The following is a 16,733-nucleotide window of genomic DNA, read 5'->3' as shown; positions in this document are numbered from 1 at the left end:
TGCGAGGTGCTGGGATAGATGGCACCTAACGCAGATGGGGACCTTGCTGTCAGAGCTGAGAGGAGAGTCTGGGGGGGGTGGGGCAGGCGCTGGACATGGCTCCAACCACCAAAGAAGCCAACAGAGAATGACACGTGCGACCCAAGCACCCTGACAGAGAGGCAGGTTGTACAAGAGCAGGTTGCGAGGGACCAGCGGGGCTGGGAAGGCTGGGCGCTGACATGTTGCACGGAGTGAAGCAGGTGTGTCCAGGCAGGAAGTGGGAGCCCTTCAGGGACAGGGCACAGCATATGCAAAGGCCCTGCACATGGGAAGCCCTGAAAGCAGGTCACTGGGGCCCAGCACCGCGCTCATCCTACAAGGTCATGTGTCAGGTCATGTGTTATCCACAAGGTCACTGTGGATAACACGACCCCTTCCCATGCCGTCCTCCAGCAGGAAATCAGCTTACCCACGTTGGCCTCAGTGTGGGCATTGCCGCATTTGTCAGGCGTTTTGATGAGGCCCCTTTGAGCCCGGTCCCGTTGTAGACCCCGGGGCCCTCATGCTGCATGCGGCTGACCGCGCCTCTGCCGGTGTGGGGTTTGCCTTCTCCTTGGATGGGGGCTCAGACAACAATCCAACAAACATGGAACTCAATCGTGTCATGTCAGCGACTAATAAGTGTCATGGGAAAACGATGGCGAGGGGCTACAGGGTGCCTGGAACGCTGTGTCGTCCTCGGTGGGTAGCTCCCTTAGGGGGTGGGAAGGGGTGTCCTTGGCCTGAGGCTGGAGTGCTGAAGCAGCCTTGCCCCACCCCTGCCTCCTGTCGGCCACACAACACCGTGCCTTCCCCAGGGATGAAGGGGAGAAAAGAAACCTGAGAAATCACAGAGCTAAAACCAGCAGAGATCGCCAGGACCGTGTGCTGCAGACACTGATCACATCAGCAAGAAAATTGTTTCCATCACTGATTTGCTTTTCCTTTAAAGAGGACATTCAGTCATAGCTTCCCCATAAAATTGATTTATTGTGTGGAAATAATTTCCGTAGCAGGGGAACTAATTTGATTGTGTAGCATAAAGAAAATGTATGTGGGACAATGGGGAAGAATAGAGCCAAAATGAATCCAATATATTTTAATCTCTGCAACACAGATTATATTTTCAATTAAGAAGCTTAACTTGCGTGTGTTCGGCTAGCGGGAGCTTCCGGTGCACTTTCCACGTGTGCTTAGGGGGACTACGTCACTGGGCACTAAGAAGGAAGACAGTCACTCCCCTGTGATCACACAGTCACCTCTGGTTAATAGCAAAGTCAATGCACCCTGTCGTCGTGGCCACATTTGGCATAAATGTGGAGAATTACAGACAATGGAAGTGTTGTGTCAGTGAGCGTGACTTTCTGGATCGAACAAGGAAATCCTGATCCTTCCCCGAGCAATGCCTGGTTCCCTATCCTCGTGGTCATGGGAGGAGGTGGCCTTTGGATCGTCACCGCCAGGCGCTCCAGAAGCACAGCAGAGCGTGGCCGTGCATCTGAGCAGCTTAGTTTCCTTGATGCATCTCAGGAACATGGGCTTTGAAGCAGACGGACCTGACCTTGGTCTTTGCTCCAGGCCCTGCTTCCCACCCGTCCTCAGGTGGCTCACTGCTTCGGCCTCATGGAGCCCTAGGTAAGGGGAGGTCAGGATGCTCACCTTTGTCCACCTGTCTTGGTTCTCATTTAGTCTTCAGTCAGTCTGTTAGATAGATCCATAATCATCCATATTTGGCAGGCAATGGAAACTGGCCTCCGGCTTCCTCTGCAGGAAGAAATAAGATGGCATCCAGCGGCCACGTGCGCTGAGTCCACGGTCACAACTCCTTGTTACGTCCTTTCTCGTTCTTTCTCCCAGTGACAGTCTACTCAGCAGAAGTTTCTGGGGCCTGCCTTTGCAGATTCTCACGCTGTGACTCACCACCTCCCTCTTTAGCACTGACATACAATTAGGAGAATAGCATGAAAGAAATAAAGGGGTCATTAAAAAAAAAAAAAACAACGGAGAGGGAATCTGGCAGGGAGAGCAGAGGCAGATGTGGAGTTAGTTAAAAAAAAAAATCTATTTTGAGCCTTTCCAGAAGGCTGGGGCCGCCGACACGCAGAGGCCGGTGCAGACAGAGAGCAGTTGCGTAAGTAGAACGAGGTGCCTTGGGCTCCCTCCCACTCGGTCACGTGGCTGGAGCATGTCGGGTTTGATACCATCCAATCAGACGCTGTGGACCAGATGAAGGACCCAAAATGAGGTCAGAGCCGGGCTATGGGGGTGGGGGCTGTAAACCAGAGAACGACCTGAGAAAGGGGCCCAAGGCAGACAGGGTGAGTAGCAGGTGTGCAAGCAGGGTGATGAGCCCAAACCCAGGACGCGGAAAGAGCAGTGAAGGGCTGAGCAGCCATGGTGATGAGACGGCAGCTCCTAAACTCAGAATGCATTCTCACGCCACTCGTTTGTTCTGGAAGTATTTACTGGGCACTCAGTGTGGCTGGTGTGGAAACGAAGGAGTCAGCTCCAGGCCGAGCCTCAGTTACCCTCTCCTTCTCCTCACCTCCCCTCCCTCCCGTCCTGCCCCCTCTCCTTCACAGGTCCGTCTTCCTCTGTCCAGAAAATATGTTGCCATTTCTCTAGGCTCTGTTCCTGGCCTTCATTGTTTTTTTTTTTATTATTATTCTAACATCTCTCTTCTATGGTGTCTTATCCTTTCCCAAGGATTTGTTTCTACATGGACTCAGATCCAGTTCCAGATGTACATCCCACCCTGGACCTTTCACCTGATTTCTGACCTCGCTGACTCTCGGGGTCCCTGAGCCTGAACCTTCCTCCCCAGAGGAGCCTCCCTGAGCGCATCCACCTGGCTATAAATATCTCTGTAAATGGCGCCTGCCACCCTGTTGCACAAGGCAGAAGCCCTAGCCCTCCTCCACTCCCCCTTTTCTAAATTCAACCCATCACCCGTTCCTGACTGACTCTGTTCCTGGCACACAGTAGGTGCTCAGTCTCATTGACAGGCAGTGGACATTAGCACAAACGTGATTTTTTAAACCCAAGGTTGGCAAACTAAGTGGTGAACACAAAAAGTCAAAAGAAGAATATTTCACGACACACAAGATTTGTATGAAATTCAAGTCTCAGTGTCCATAGATGAAGCTTCATGGGCATGTAGCCACGCCCACTGCTTTGGGTTTCCCTTTGGCTGTTTTCCTTACAAGAACAGAGTTGAATCACTGCGACAGAGACTGTATCTCCTGCAAAGCCTATCTCACTATCTGGCCTTTTATAGAAAGAGTTTGCTGACCCCTGCACTAAACCGTCCAGGCGCAAAGTGCCATGTTGGTAATGGACACATTATTCACATGTTGTCATCAGTAATCAGCGACCGAGCATCAGTAACTGATGTTAACTAAGAACCTGTTACGTAAGGAGGATGCAGGAACTGGCTTCCCCGTGGACTCTGCCTTCCAGGAAGGAGACAGCGTCGTGCCCATGGTCAGGAAGCAGGAAGAGAAGAACCCCTTGGGAGGTAACTCAGGCGGCTGGTGGTAGCCGGGAGAGCTATACCCGTACTTGTGGGTACTTCGGACCCGTATAGCTGTGATAGTTGCCAGGTCGTTTGATTATTTTAGTGTGGTGGGCAGAATAAATGGCCCCCAGAGATGTCCATGTCCTCGACCGCAGAGCCTGTGACTACTGCAGGGGTATTAAGGGTGCAGAGGGAGTGTGACAAGCTGGGAAAGGCAGGACGACGGCGTCTTCCCCAGCGCCCCCGGCTCTGCTGACGTCTCGCTGTTAGTCCGGTGAGATCCGTGTTGGAATTCTGACCTCCAGAACTTGAAGAGAATACATTGTGTTGTTTTAAGCACTAAGTTGTGGTTATTTGTTACAGCGACCCTGGGACATTAATGCACTTGGGAACATCGCTAGGTCCCTTTGGAATTTCCCACTGGAACAAAAAAGCCAGGGCTCCTTTTGGTCCCCTCTGTTGATCCCATGTTGGCTCGGCTTTCCCTGTCCTCCGCTTTCCCTCATTCCATCCCGGGCCAGGCAGGGGCCTGGGTTCCCAGGATGTGCACCTGTGGCCTTGGGGATAAATCGGCACAAAGCAGGACTATGGCAACCCTGTCTCGATTGCATCTGACATCTGTGGATTCTGTTCTAAATGACAGTTTCATAGAGATTTTCTTTTTGTCAGTGCAAAAGACTGATTAGATTCGTTGCAGTTGGAAATGTTTGATGCGGTTTAGCACGTTGGGCTATGGGATGACTCAGCCTGGAGACCTGAGAATAGTGTTTATTCTCTCACCCACCTCTGCTCTTCAGAAGGCTCTGCCCTCTCCCCACCCCCACCCCCGAGCTCCCTTGGACTCTTGTTCCCCTGGCTCCCTGGGGCCGGGGCTTAGAGAGCAGAGAAAACCAGTAGTGGCAGAACTGCTGGTCTGGTCGGCCCCCCATGAATGCTCCCCCCCATGCCCTTCCAGTCAGTTTCACAAATTGTGGGTCCTCCAGATGTCATAGAGTCACCCCACATTACAAGTCCCAAGAATCCTACAGAACAATCCAGCCCAACACTTACATTTAGAGACGGGGAAGTCCAGTCACTTCCCACAGACAGAAAGTTCCACTCCTTGACTCTCCAAGCCCATGTCCTCCCGTGCCTTTTCCACTTGTGGATGTAAAGTGGACAGTGAACCCTTTCCCAACAACCTTCTGGAGGCCTGGGGCCGCCACCCCCGCCCCGAGCGGCACACCCACTGCAGGGCTGTGTGGCTGCTGCTGCAGATGGCCTGTGACATACTGTTTCCTGGCAAAGCCCGTGATGTGACCTTCCGTGTAACGGCTCTGCCAAGCGAGTCTGCTATGGTGAAGGAGTCTGCTCCGATGTCGTCCTGCCTCCCAGGGCGTCCTGTCCAGTTGGGCTGTCTCACCCACAGAGCTTCTGGGGCTTGAGCTCAGCACGTGTATCGCCTTCTATCCAGGTGTGCAGGCTATTTGTCCGTAGTGAGATGTATCTTCTAAAGGCCAAATAGCTCTAACGAGTCCTTTCGTGGTAACATCAGGCAGCTCAGTGAAACCTGTGGGTGCTTCCTGTGTGGGGTGCCTGGGTCCGGGCTGCAGCCTCCACCTTCTCCACACCATGTGGCCGTGGGGTGGGGAGAAGGACGGACAGTAACTTGGCTTGTTAACTTGCTTTGTGCCTCCTGGCTGGGTAGCCTGGGCGAGTGTGGGAGTGAGTGATGAGAAACACATGAGCACCTGAACCCCACAGAGTTGCTTGATCGATGTCAGCTCTCTTTTCCTCGCATGTGATGAACAAGAGCCTACCTTTCTCCTCCTGTGTATTTCAGCATCTCAGCTGGTGTCCAGGTGGCCTCAAGGTCAACTGTGAAATCAGCCACCTCACGTGTGAGTCTTGGGCCATCCCTCCAGGTGAGCTCTTGCAGCTGAGGTGGACAGAACCTGTACAGTGCAGTACTGCTCACACAAAGCTGGGGCTGGATTCTGGAGAAGCAGAGACGGGTCCTTGGGCTGTCCGCACCTTAGCTGTGGGTTGTCATGGGATCAAAACCAGCAGGAAAACAAAGGTGTTCTCAAGGCCATGAGGAGTAGTGTGATGTGGGCGCTGGTTCAGATGAGGCCACTGGGGGAAGAGAATCTGCTTCTGGCACCTTCCACCCTGGACCGAAAATGACGGAAAGATAGGCTGAGCATCTCAAATCCAGTTGACAACCAAGCACCAGCCACGTCTCCTGGGAAACGTGAAGTGGCCTTACCTGCCATCTGCCTGTCTCCTCATGCTTGCCATTACTCAGGCATCCATTAAAGTAGCATATCGACGTTAGAATTCAGAAACAACTGGAGAGTTGATTTCCTAAGAGGCACCTTGAGAAGACAGTCTGCTGTTTGGCCTCCACTGAAGTTCCAGGGCAGACTGGGGACTCACGCGTGTGTCACCTCATGGACAGCGTTCTCTCGATGCCCGTTTTGCAGATGTGGCGGCTGACGTTTAGGTCAAGGTCAAGTCACCCTCTGTAAGGGGAGGAGCTGCCCTTTTGGGAATGACCAAGGGCAGGTGTAGGTTTTTGTTCGTAGATACTGTTAGTTGTTCATCCTTAAAACTGGGTATAAGTTAGCTTTTTTCTACCACTTGGCCCCCAGGTTAAAATAAAAGAATCAGGTCAAAGTCTGCCATACACAGACATTTATTAGAAAACCCTTTCTCACCAACAGGCACAATCAATGCACACAGGCTGTTCTGAGGTTTCATGAAGCCCCACTTCTCTGTCATTTGGGTGCTGAGAAACTCTGCTGCAGGCAGGTTTCATTTAGCTTCTGGTCGTCATCAGGCAGCCAGAGTCATGCAAACCAGTGTCACCAGAACACAGGGTCAAGCTTTGGGCCTCGTCGCTCAGATACCCCAGATCCATATGCCCTATTCCTGCATGAGCAGGGAGAGTCCCTAAACTGTTTTAACTCATCCATGTACCTGGAACAGCATGGATTTCCACTAGGAGAGCCCATTTCTGTTATCCATTATACTCATTAAGAAGGTACAAGTTTCACAATAGAAAAGAATTTCTAAGAATTATTATTTTCACCTTTCTGCTTTTGATCACGATAAGGCTAGCCATAGCGTTTGCCCAAGAAGTCTTGTGGAAAGTGGTTTTCTGATTAAAGGAGGCAACCAACTGACTGCTTAGAGCTGAATTACCTGAGAGTATTTGAGTCCTCCTAACACTTACAGGGTGCAGACTATGGTCCAGCAGCTGTTCTCGGCACTGTAACCATTTCAGCTCATTGAATCTTCACCACTGAGCAGGTCGGTGTACCTTACATACCCATTTCCTAGATGAGCAAACAGGAAACCAGCTCGGGGTTTACACAGCTGGTCAGTGGTAGAGCCTGGACTTCCTCTCCGGCTGTTTATCCCTGGAGCCCCTGATATAACGAGCAAGCTAACCTGCCTCTCAACACCAACCAAGGCTTGAAGCCCCGTCTTCCAAATCTCATGCCAGGGCTTTTGTTGAGAATGAAGGTGAGGGTTGCTGATGGATGTGTTCAGGGCTATCGAGATGTGCGATCTGTTTTGTGCAGAAAAGACTAAGTAAGATCAAATGGCCTTAAAAGCACAGGGAACAGATTTTAACTAGAAAGTAGGGAAGGATTAATTAGAGATGGTAATGGGTACTGTTCTTAGAGATAGGAGCAGATAATTATGTATTTCCTCCTTGAATATCATTTGATAAGATAATAGAGAGGTCCATGTTGTCGCAAACACGGATGGATCTTGAGATTATCATGCTAAGTGAAATAAGTCAGACGGAAAAAGTTGAGGACCATATGACATCACTCATATGTGGGATATAAACCTGAAAGCAAAAAAGAAACATGACAAACAAATAAAGAAAAACTCATAGACACAGACAACAGTTTAGTGGTTACCAGAAGGTAAAGGGGGAGAGGAGGGTGGTAGAAGAAAGAAAAGGGGATCCAATATATGGTGATGGAAGGAGCACTGAGTCTGGGTGGTGAACACGCAATGTGATATATAGATGATGTATTATAGAAATGTACACCTGAAACCTATGCAATTTTACTAAGCCATGTCACCCCCATAAATTTAATTTAAAAACAAAACAAAATAATAGATAGGCCCTATTTTCAGCTTTGTGGGCCAGACCTTCCCTTCACAATATGTAAATGAATGTGCATGGCTGTGTGCCAATAAGACTTCATTGGTGCAGAAGCAGGCAGAGGGCCGGACTGGGTCCACAGGCTCTCGTTTGCCGACCTCTGAGATGCTGTACAACCTTGAATCTAATACCATCCAGTGTCACATGTCTCCGTGGGCATGGAGAATTTGATCCCTTTACTTAATGTGGAGGACCACCCCATTCTCAGTACAAAGAAAGCTGCCTCTCATGAGTGGGGATCAGAGGAATTATGTAAGTATGAGTGCCTGCTTACGTGCACTTTATGCCTGGTATGGGAAAGAAAGTCACCGTTCAGCTCCTGAGCTCTTGTGGTCTGGGTTGTTAACACTGTGCCTGGCGAACAAGGGATGGACTCAGACATCGCGGGCTTAGAACAAGGCTATGCCTGTTAATAAAGTGTCACTCAATGGATGGCAGACAAGCAGCGTCCTGAAAGCCACTTCATTCTCACAAGACCTGCTACCGTCGGTATTTCTCGCGTTCGCTTCCAATCTCCCCTTTATTAAACAGTTTTTCATCTCATCGCAAATGCTCAGAACATCACAGGGGCCAGCAAAGGGAAGAATCTGTGATGAGAGCCTCCCTCCCTGGGGTTCGTCTCAGACTGCAGGAGAATGGGAGCGAGGCCCCGAGACACCAGTTTGGCCTCGAGGTTTGGGGCTCAAGTGATCAGTGAGGGTCCCAAGGACCCTCCTCCTCGTCCGCCTCCTCTGCTGGCGTGTGGGTGGAACTGTGTCTGACTAGGAGGCGTTACACTAGTAACGCAAGTAATGAGGCGTTACTGCACTTAACGCAAGTGCGTGCAGCAAGTGACTTCGTTACATTGCATGGAAAAAATGGATCTTGCAGATGTCACTAAGGTTAATAATTAGTTGACCTTAAGGTAGGGAAATTATCTGGGTGGATCTCATGTAGTCACAGCAGCCCTTTCAGAGGAGAGAGTTTTCGCTGGCTCGAAGCAGAAGAAGGAAGCAAGAGATTTGAAGCATGAGGACTCGACAGGCTGCTGCTGATTGAAAGACGAAAGGGCCAGGTGAGAAGGAATGCAGGCAGCCCCGAGGAGCAGAGTGTGGACCCCACCTGACAGCACGGAAACGGGGACCTCAAACTCACATCCGCAAGGAATTGGCATCTGCCTACAAGCTGGATGGCCTGGAAGATGGGAGCCTCCCTGTCAGTACCCAGCCTGGCGCACACCTGGCCTGAGCCTTTTGTGATCTTACGCAGAAGACCCCACTAAGCCTGCAGGGAGTTCTGACCGATAGAACTGTGAGATAATCAGGGAACGGGGAGCGAATCCGTGGCTACTGTTCTCAGCCACTACATTTGTTATGCACCAACAGAAAACCTACCAACACGGTGGCCCTCCCCAGAATAGCAGCCTTCCTGTGATATCGGCCAAGCCAGGAGCTTGCAGCTCTGGGCTGGTGCCCTGTCTCTGCGGGACCATTGGGAGTCTGAGCTCAGACCTCCCCAGGCCACCCCTTTGCACCTTGGCAAGGTAAAACCTTCCATGAAAGTCTGGCACTCTCCGAGCTACTCTCCGTGGACAAAGATGGTTGCAGCAAGTTCCATACACTCAACAGTTGATGATAAACATTCTGAGCCAAAATAAAATGAAAGAGTTGGAAGCTGTCCATGACACGCTTTCGCTTTTCCTAAGAACTTTCATGGACACGAATCTCCTAGTTTCGCCTTTGCCCACTACAAGCTGAAGAGATGCTTTGGAGGCCGCTTTTGAAACAAATAGCAAAGAAGAGGACCGAGCCCTTCCTGCTTTGTATCTTTATCATCCGCCCAACAGTGGCTGTCAGTTACTGAACAGCTTGTGTGACCCCGGCCCTTTATCAGCACTGCCTCCTCTGATTTCCCCACCACAGACCTCAGGAAGGAAACCTGGTGTCAGACGTGTTCATTCACTTGCCCAAGGCTGCACAACCGGCAGTGACGGAGCATGATTTAGGCACAGATCTCAAGGCTCCTGCTCTCTCCACTTCTCCGCCTCCTGCGCATGTCCCCCCGTTCCTCTCTGAGGGGTACAGCACGTACACAGACCCACAGACACAGTGAGAGGGAACTGAACGAGTGGCGAGGAGAAGTCGCCAAACAGCAGTGAGCATGGGCAAATGTGGAAGACATCTCCACTGGCAGGTAGCCTCTCCCAGAGCGTCCTCAAGCACCTCGGTCCCCGAATGGGCAAAGGCCCTGTCCCCGTTTTACGCCTGTGGCCAAGGAGCCGAAAGCAACGGATACCTGTCTGCAAAATGAAGACAGCGCCCTTCAGCGAGTCCTGAAAAGGACCAGGATAAATCCCAGGCGTACCTGGGATATTCCGAGCCTGAAATCCCTGGGAAGACGCATTCCCTTTTCTGACTATCCTAGTTTCTCTCAGAAGTGCTGCTTTGAACCCTACAGTTGCCCCCAGGCCTTTCTTTGAACACATAAATTTCCTTGGACTCACTAGGTGGATTCAATGACCCTCTATTTCATTTTCTACAAGGTGCCTGCTGGGTGCTGTGGGGATAGCAATTCAGCACAGATGGGCCTCAGTGGACTCTCAGTAGGTCTGGACCACGCCATGTAGGTGACCATTGTTGTGTCGTGTTCAGTGAGAAGTGACCTGCTAGGGCCGTGACAGACTCTGATGGTTGTTGTTGTCATTATTATTCCTATTTTTGTTTATGCTTATTTATTAATGCCCCACCCACTCCCAGAACAGGTCTGAACAATCTGGTTCTTTGGGGAGTAAAAGTCAGAGGTTCTTACTGCGTGTGTGTGTGTGTGTGTGTGTGTGTGTGTGTGTGTGTACCATGGAGCTAGTCACACTGATGGTGGAGTTATGGACAGAAAAATCGTGACTCCCACCACTGCAGTTTCTGGAAATGTCCGTTTCCCTTCCCTTCTCAAGGTTTTCTTTTTTATTGTGGTAAAATACATACAACTTAATATTTGCCATGTTAACCACCTGGACACGTGCAGCTCAGTGACATTAGTTACGGGCACAGTGTTGTGCAGCCATCGCCGCTATTTATTTCTCAAAATGTGCCATCGCCAAACAGAAACTCTTAGCTCCTCCTTCCTTCCCTCCACGCCCACCCCCACGTGTTTGGAACTGGGAAATCCTCTAGTGACAGTGACCGACCACACGGATCTTCCCGGGCGGTCGTTGCCTTGCCCAGGGCTGTGTCACCTCTCCCTCCCTGCTTTCTCGGCGGCCCAGCCCGCGGAGGCAAAGCACCCATGCTTATCCTTGACTCTTGCAGTTTGTAATCACAGGAACAGTGGGAGGACCCTGGCGGAGGGGTGGAGCTGGGGAGAGGCCTGCCTGATGGACGCTGGGGTGCTGGTGGGAGGGCTCTGGGGGGGGCCAGGACCTTGGCTTATTGTCTCGACTGATTATTCTGGAGTCAGGATATGCCCATTCCTTCTCTGCCCCTCTCGCTACAGAGAATTCTCACGTGCACATATCTGGTGGGCATTCCATAGGTGTCTGCCTTGGGGATTTTTCCCCCTTACCGAACGTACCCCTAAATCCATCAACACTTATTTTTTGATGTTGAAATAGGTGAACCAGGCAGGGTTAGGGAGGAGAGGAAGGAGATGGAAGTGATAGAATAGAGGGATACGGTGGTTTTATTGATGTTTAAAACCTGACCCAGAAATAAGACTGTCATTTAAGACGTGCTTGGTGCCCTGGAGATGCAGGAGGCAGGAGCCCGCCTTCTGTGGTTTCCAAACCACTTTTATCCCAACACGCGTAACTCCACTTCAGGGCTCACAGTGGGACGTTGTCTAAGCTTTGGAGGGGTTTTTATGGTCTTTTTGATCAACAGGTATTGTTTTCTGATGACAAGGCACAGGGGAGCCCTTATCGCCCTCCCGAAATAGGTGAAGAATCCCCAAAATCTGTGTGGGGGACAGATCTGGATTGAATCACAGCTTTGCTGGGATAGCAGATTTTTCTGCAAAGGGCCAGAAAACTGTATGCCCAACTACTCAGCACTGCTGTTGTAGTGGGAAAGCAGCCACAGAAAATCCCTAAATGACTGAGTGTGGCTGTGTTGTAATAAAACTTTATTTATACACCTCATACCTTTAAGAAGGCCACTATCAAAAACCCAAAAACTAACAGGTGTTGCTGAGGACGTGGAGAAATTGGAGATATTATGCACTGTTGGTAGAATGTAAAATAGTGCAGCTGTACTGGAAGACAGTTTGGTGTTCCTCAGAAAGTTCAAAATAGAATTGCCCTGTGACGTAGCAATTCCACTCCTGGGCATACACCCAAAAGAACTGAAAGCCGAGACTTGAAAAGATATTCATACATCTGTGCTTATACCTGCATTATTGTCAATAGCCAAAAGGTGGAAGCCACCCAAGTGTCCACCAGCGGATGAACAAAATGTGGTATAGAAACACCATGGAATATTTATTCAGTCTTAAAAAGGAAGGAAATTCAGACACAGGCACAACATGGAAGAACAGCACACTCAGTGAACTAAGTCAGTCACAGGAGGACAGGGATTGTATGATTCCACTCCTGGGAAGTACCTAGCGTTGTCAAAGCCGTGGAAATGCAGAGCAAGATGGTGGTTGCCAGGGGTTGGGGGTGGGGAGAACGGAGAGTTGTTTAATGGATCAGAGTCTCAGTTTTCCAACACGACAGGACTTCTGTGGCTCGAGGGTGGTGATGGGTTGCGTCTGAATGTCCTTAAGTCCACTGAACTGTATAGTTGGAAATGGTGGAGATAGCTGATTTGTGAGTTAAGGTGGTGTGGTTGGTGATCGTATCCTATTTTACACCAGTGAAGACTGAGACAGATTGCAGGGTGACACACCCAATAGTGAGCAGCTCGTCGGTGGCTGAGGTACCCTGAGCCGTACCCAGAACTATGGGGCAGACGGGCCCCCGACACTCTGAGTGACCCATAAATTCTGTGTAAGGCGGGCACTTCCTGCTGCCACGATGTGTTAGAACCAGGTCTCACGAGAGAGTGTTTTACATGTTGGCTGTAAAGCGCCTCAAATGTTAAAGGTCTTAGTCCTGGCCAAAGCGAACTGAGAAACCATAACAATAATACGGTATGAGCCCATCTGACATGGCTGCATATGACGTGATATGCCTCCAGCCACGTGAGGAAAAGGCAGAACCGCAAAGACAGAAAAGAGAGGTGTGGTTGCCAGGTGCTCAGCAGGGGGACGGATGAACAGGGAGCAGAGGGGACCTGCAGGGCAGTGAGAGCCCTCCGTGTGACACGTTTGTCTTACACTTGTCCAAACCCACGGAGTATCCAACATCAACAGTGAGCCCGAATGTAACCTGTGGGCTTTGGGTGATGACGGAGTGCCAGCGTGGTTCAGCGTGACCAGTGCAGCATCTGGTGGGGGTGTGGATGGCAGGGACACTGTGCCCGTGTAAGGTCACAGGCTGCAGAGGGAATCTCAGTACTTTCACGAAATTTGCTGCACACCTAAAAATAAAGTCTGTTAGTAATAATAATATGGGAGGGGTACAGGATGGGGAGAGATGAAACCATCCTGGGCAGGAGGTGACAGCTGTTGACGTTGAGTAAAGGGTACGTGGGTCTCGTGCTGTCTACTGTTATATGTGTTGGTAATTGTGCTTAATACACTGGAAAACCAACACAGTTGTGGGGATTTGCTTGTATGGTGCGACCACACTGATTGAGGTTCCCGAGGGAGGCAGCATGACTTGGTGGCCGGGGGTGGCCGTGATCTGCGTTTGCTCTGTTTTGTGGGAACGTGAGCCTCTACCCCTCTGAGGTTCCGTTTCCTGATTCGTAAAATACTAGGTAATTCATGCCCCACAAGACTTCTGAGCAGTAAAAACATGAGTTCTGTGCAGTACGAACAGTGCGTGGAACGTACAAGATTCCGGAAATGCTCACGAGAGAAGCAGCAGAAGCGAGGGGTGGACCTGGGGGAGAGGAACGGTGAGAACCCCGGTCACATCCCCACCTCTCTCGGGAGTCCTGGCCTCCACCGCGTGGCTCAGTGGCCACAGTACTGTTTGGGCAGGAATCTGAGTCCGAGTGACTCTGTTTAGCATGAGTCCCACGAGCAGAGCAGGGCCCGGGGATCTCTGCTCCTGACACCCCTCCCCGGGGACGTCTCGATTGTAGGCCGGAGCAGACCCTGCCAGGGGTTCTCTGGGTTCCCGTGGCCCCCACAGACGGAGCCTGCTCCTATGGTGCTGCCCAGCAGAAGCGTTCCAGAGCAGTCGGGATTTTAGCTAAGAGTGCGATGGATATCGAAGCCCTATGTCGGAAAGGAAGTGAGGAACTCTTGGGAAAGGGGAACGCCTCTAGTGCCTTAGGGAACAAAGGCCGTTGCAGCTTTGGCCTTCCTGCTCTTGCCCAGCTCTCCAGCCTCCAGGAGCCCCCACGGCCCACCATCCAAGGTGCAAACTCCACACCTGGCCTTTCCAACCTCTCACAGTCTGCACCCAGCCGCCCTTCCAGCCTCAATCCCCGAAAGTTCTAGTGACACTGAGTTTCCCAGTCTTTCCCAAATCAAAAAGCCCTCCCCGCCCCCCGTTCCCACTTTCTGTGTGTTACCCCACCTTTCCTGTACCAGGGCCTTGCGTAGGAGCCTCTTCTTTGTGCCCATGCGGTCCTCATTTCCACCCAAGGTCCCACTATAGCAAGTGGCTGGTCCTGTCTGGTCAGCGACTTGACCAAAGAGGCTCTCTGCCAAGTGTGGGATGGGCCGAAGCTGGATGCACTGAAGTCAGGCGTTCATCACCTCTCCTCCCTGTCTAATCAAAGTGACATTCTCTGCGTCCCTTATATCACTTCACCTTAGGTTGCTTCTCCTTGCCAGCATCCCAGAATTATGTGGAAGTCGTTTTAAGGCACTTTTCCAGCCTCTATTCCTTGACTCATTGATCTTCAGGGATAGACTCTGTCGCTTTTAATTTATTTCCCTTTTTCCTCCCACTTTGGGCAAAACATTTTATTAAAAGATGCATTTTTCCCCCAAAGCGACTCTTGTTTTAATGCCAGAGGTATTTAAATGCCCTCATTGAACTGTACAATCTAATTATGCAACTTAAAGTATGTTTAGGGAAGGGATAATTAAAAAAAACAAACCCAAAAACCCAGCTTCACCATTTGAGAAACGGGGCTTCGTATCCCACTGGAGGTTCAATGCCATTCTCAGTGTCCTTTCCTTCGTAGTAATGAGGCACCTCGTCGTCCAGTTTCATTGGCAGCAGACGCTGGGTAACAGAGGTGCTAGAAACGCCTGAGCCTCCATCATAATGAAGACATTTTGGTGACTGTAATTGTGCCAGGAGCTTCTAATAGTTAAATTGGTTCCTGATTCTGTTCCACTCCCTAAGTTCCCCCTGGACTCAATTAACAGATAATTATAGGGGACTGCCACGTTTATTGCTCTGCGCGCCTTGCTTACAATAGGCAGCTTTTGGGATTGGTCTCCCACGTGGCATTCACGGCCCTTTTTGTGCAAAACAGAGCAGGGACGTGGCCCACGAGGCAAGGCTGGCGGGACCTCCTCTATAAGATGCTTGTAGGTGACGAGCTGGGTGCCTCCTGCGGGTGGAGGAGCCTCCGGGACCACGCCACACGCAGCCTACCACCTAAAGTCTGCAGAGTCCAATCCGTAGGGTATGCTTTTCCTTTTTACCAAATGCTACGTAACACTTTCTGAAGTGTCAGCAGAGACCATGGTGTATAAATGACTTCGTATTATATGGCAATATCTCCTTTGTACCTTTAATCTCAGAGCTAAAAACAAACAAACAAGAAAACACCCAAAACGCTTAGATTCTAAGTTCAAAGGAGCTTAGATGCCCCATAGTTTAGTACTTTGATTTACTGACTGAAAATATGAGACTCTTGAAAACTTAAGCAACGTTCTGAAGGCCATGTAGCTAAATGATTACATAGACATGGAGAGAGAGAGAGAGAGACAGAGAGAGAGAGACAGAGAGAGAGAAATGATAGCTAGATGAGTGATAGAAAGCATTAACTTAAGGCTAATTGTGTGTGTGTGTGTGTCCAACAATTAAACTCATATTTGACACCAACAGGAATTACAGTACAGCATTGTGTTTCTTGTGGGAAGCTCCTGAGGTTAAATGTCCAGGTAGAAGAGAAGGAAATCAGGAAACATCTGCTTTGGGGTTTGTTTGTTTTTAATTGTATGAGCTTCGGGGATGAACTTTCAATCTCTCTCTCTCTCTCTCTCTCTCTCTCTCTCTCTCTCTCTCTCTCTCCCTCCCTCCCTCCCTCCCACGGGACCCCAATTATTAAAATGGTAGTGTGGCAGGATTGATGAAGATGATGGTCGACAGGAATTGGTTACCAAGAAGAGAGAAGGTGATGAACTTCTTCCCATGAGGCCATTAAAATCACAAGTTACCGTCACTTGCCTTGAATAGATTGAATGTCTTAACGGTAGAGCTTTTTGAATATTTTTAGGATGACGTAATTTGCCTGTGGTTCTCTCTACATTATTTATTTCTGTGTTTGGTTTTATCTTCCAGATTTTTAGATCATAAATAAATCCTTTCGTAGATTAAAAATGATTGAAAAGAACTCATTTAAATATCGACTTACCCTTTTTGACCATTTTGACCATGTGGGACAGCATCCCTGAAAGCATTTAATTCTCACACCATTAGCTCTGGGTTTTGAAAATTGCTTAATTCTCACGGCTGGGAATAAGACGTAACGTGAGTGATTCACAGAGTGATTGATCTTTCCCGAGTCCTTCGCTTTTCCAGCAGGACAGCAGTGGCGTGTCCTCCCCCTTCTCCATCACCTGCAAGCGTCTCGTTCTCATGTTCTTAGGATGTTATGAGCATCACGTGTGACCTCTGTTCACTGTGTCCTGTAGTTTATGTACAGTGACATTGAGTGGAGAGAATACAGCAAAACTCAGATCGCCGAAGGGTGGTTTCTCTCCCTCTCCACTGGAGCAGGCTCAGAGTGTGTGTGTGTGTGTTTGTTTTTATTTTGT

General features: G+C 50.0%; 1 protein-coding gene across 2 annotated transcripts in view; it reads left to right on the top strand.

Moving 5' to 3' along the window:
* The window catches only part of DOCK1 (dedicator of cytokinesis 1), a 455,780-nt gene that overhangs the window by 336,325 nt on the left and 102,722 nt on the right, over positions 1–16,733 (top strand). The window lies entirely within an intron of this gene.

This window comes from Rhinolophus ferrumequinum, chromosome 16 (genome assembly GCF_004115265.2).
Source record: "Rhinolophus ferrumequinum isolate MPI-CBG mRhiFer1 chromosome 16, mRhiFer1_v1.p, whole genome shotgun sequence".
Taxonomy (NCBI): Eukaryota; Metazoa; Chordata; class Mammalia; order Chiroptera; family Rhinolophidae; genus Rhinolophus; species Rhinolophus ferrumequinum.
The sequence above is the reverse complement of the archived record's forward strand: the minus strand, read 5'-3'. Positions and strand labels throughout refer to the sequence as shown.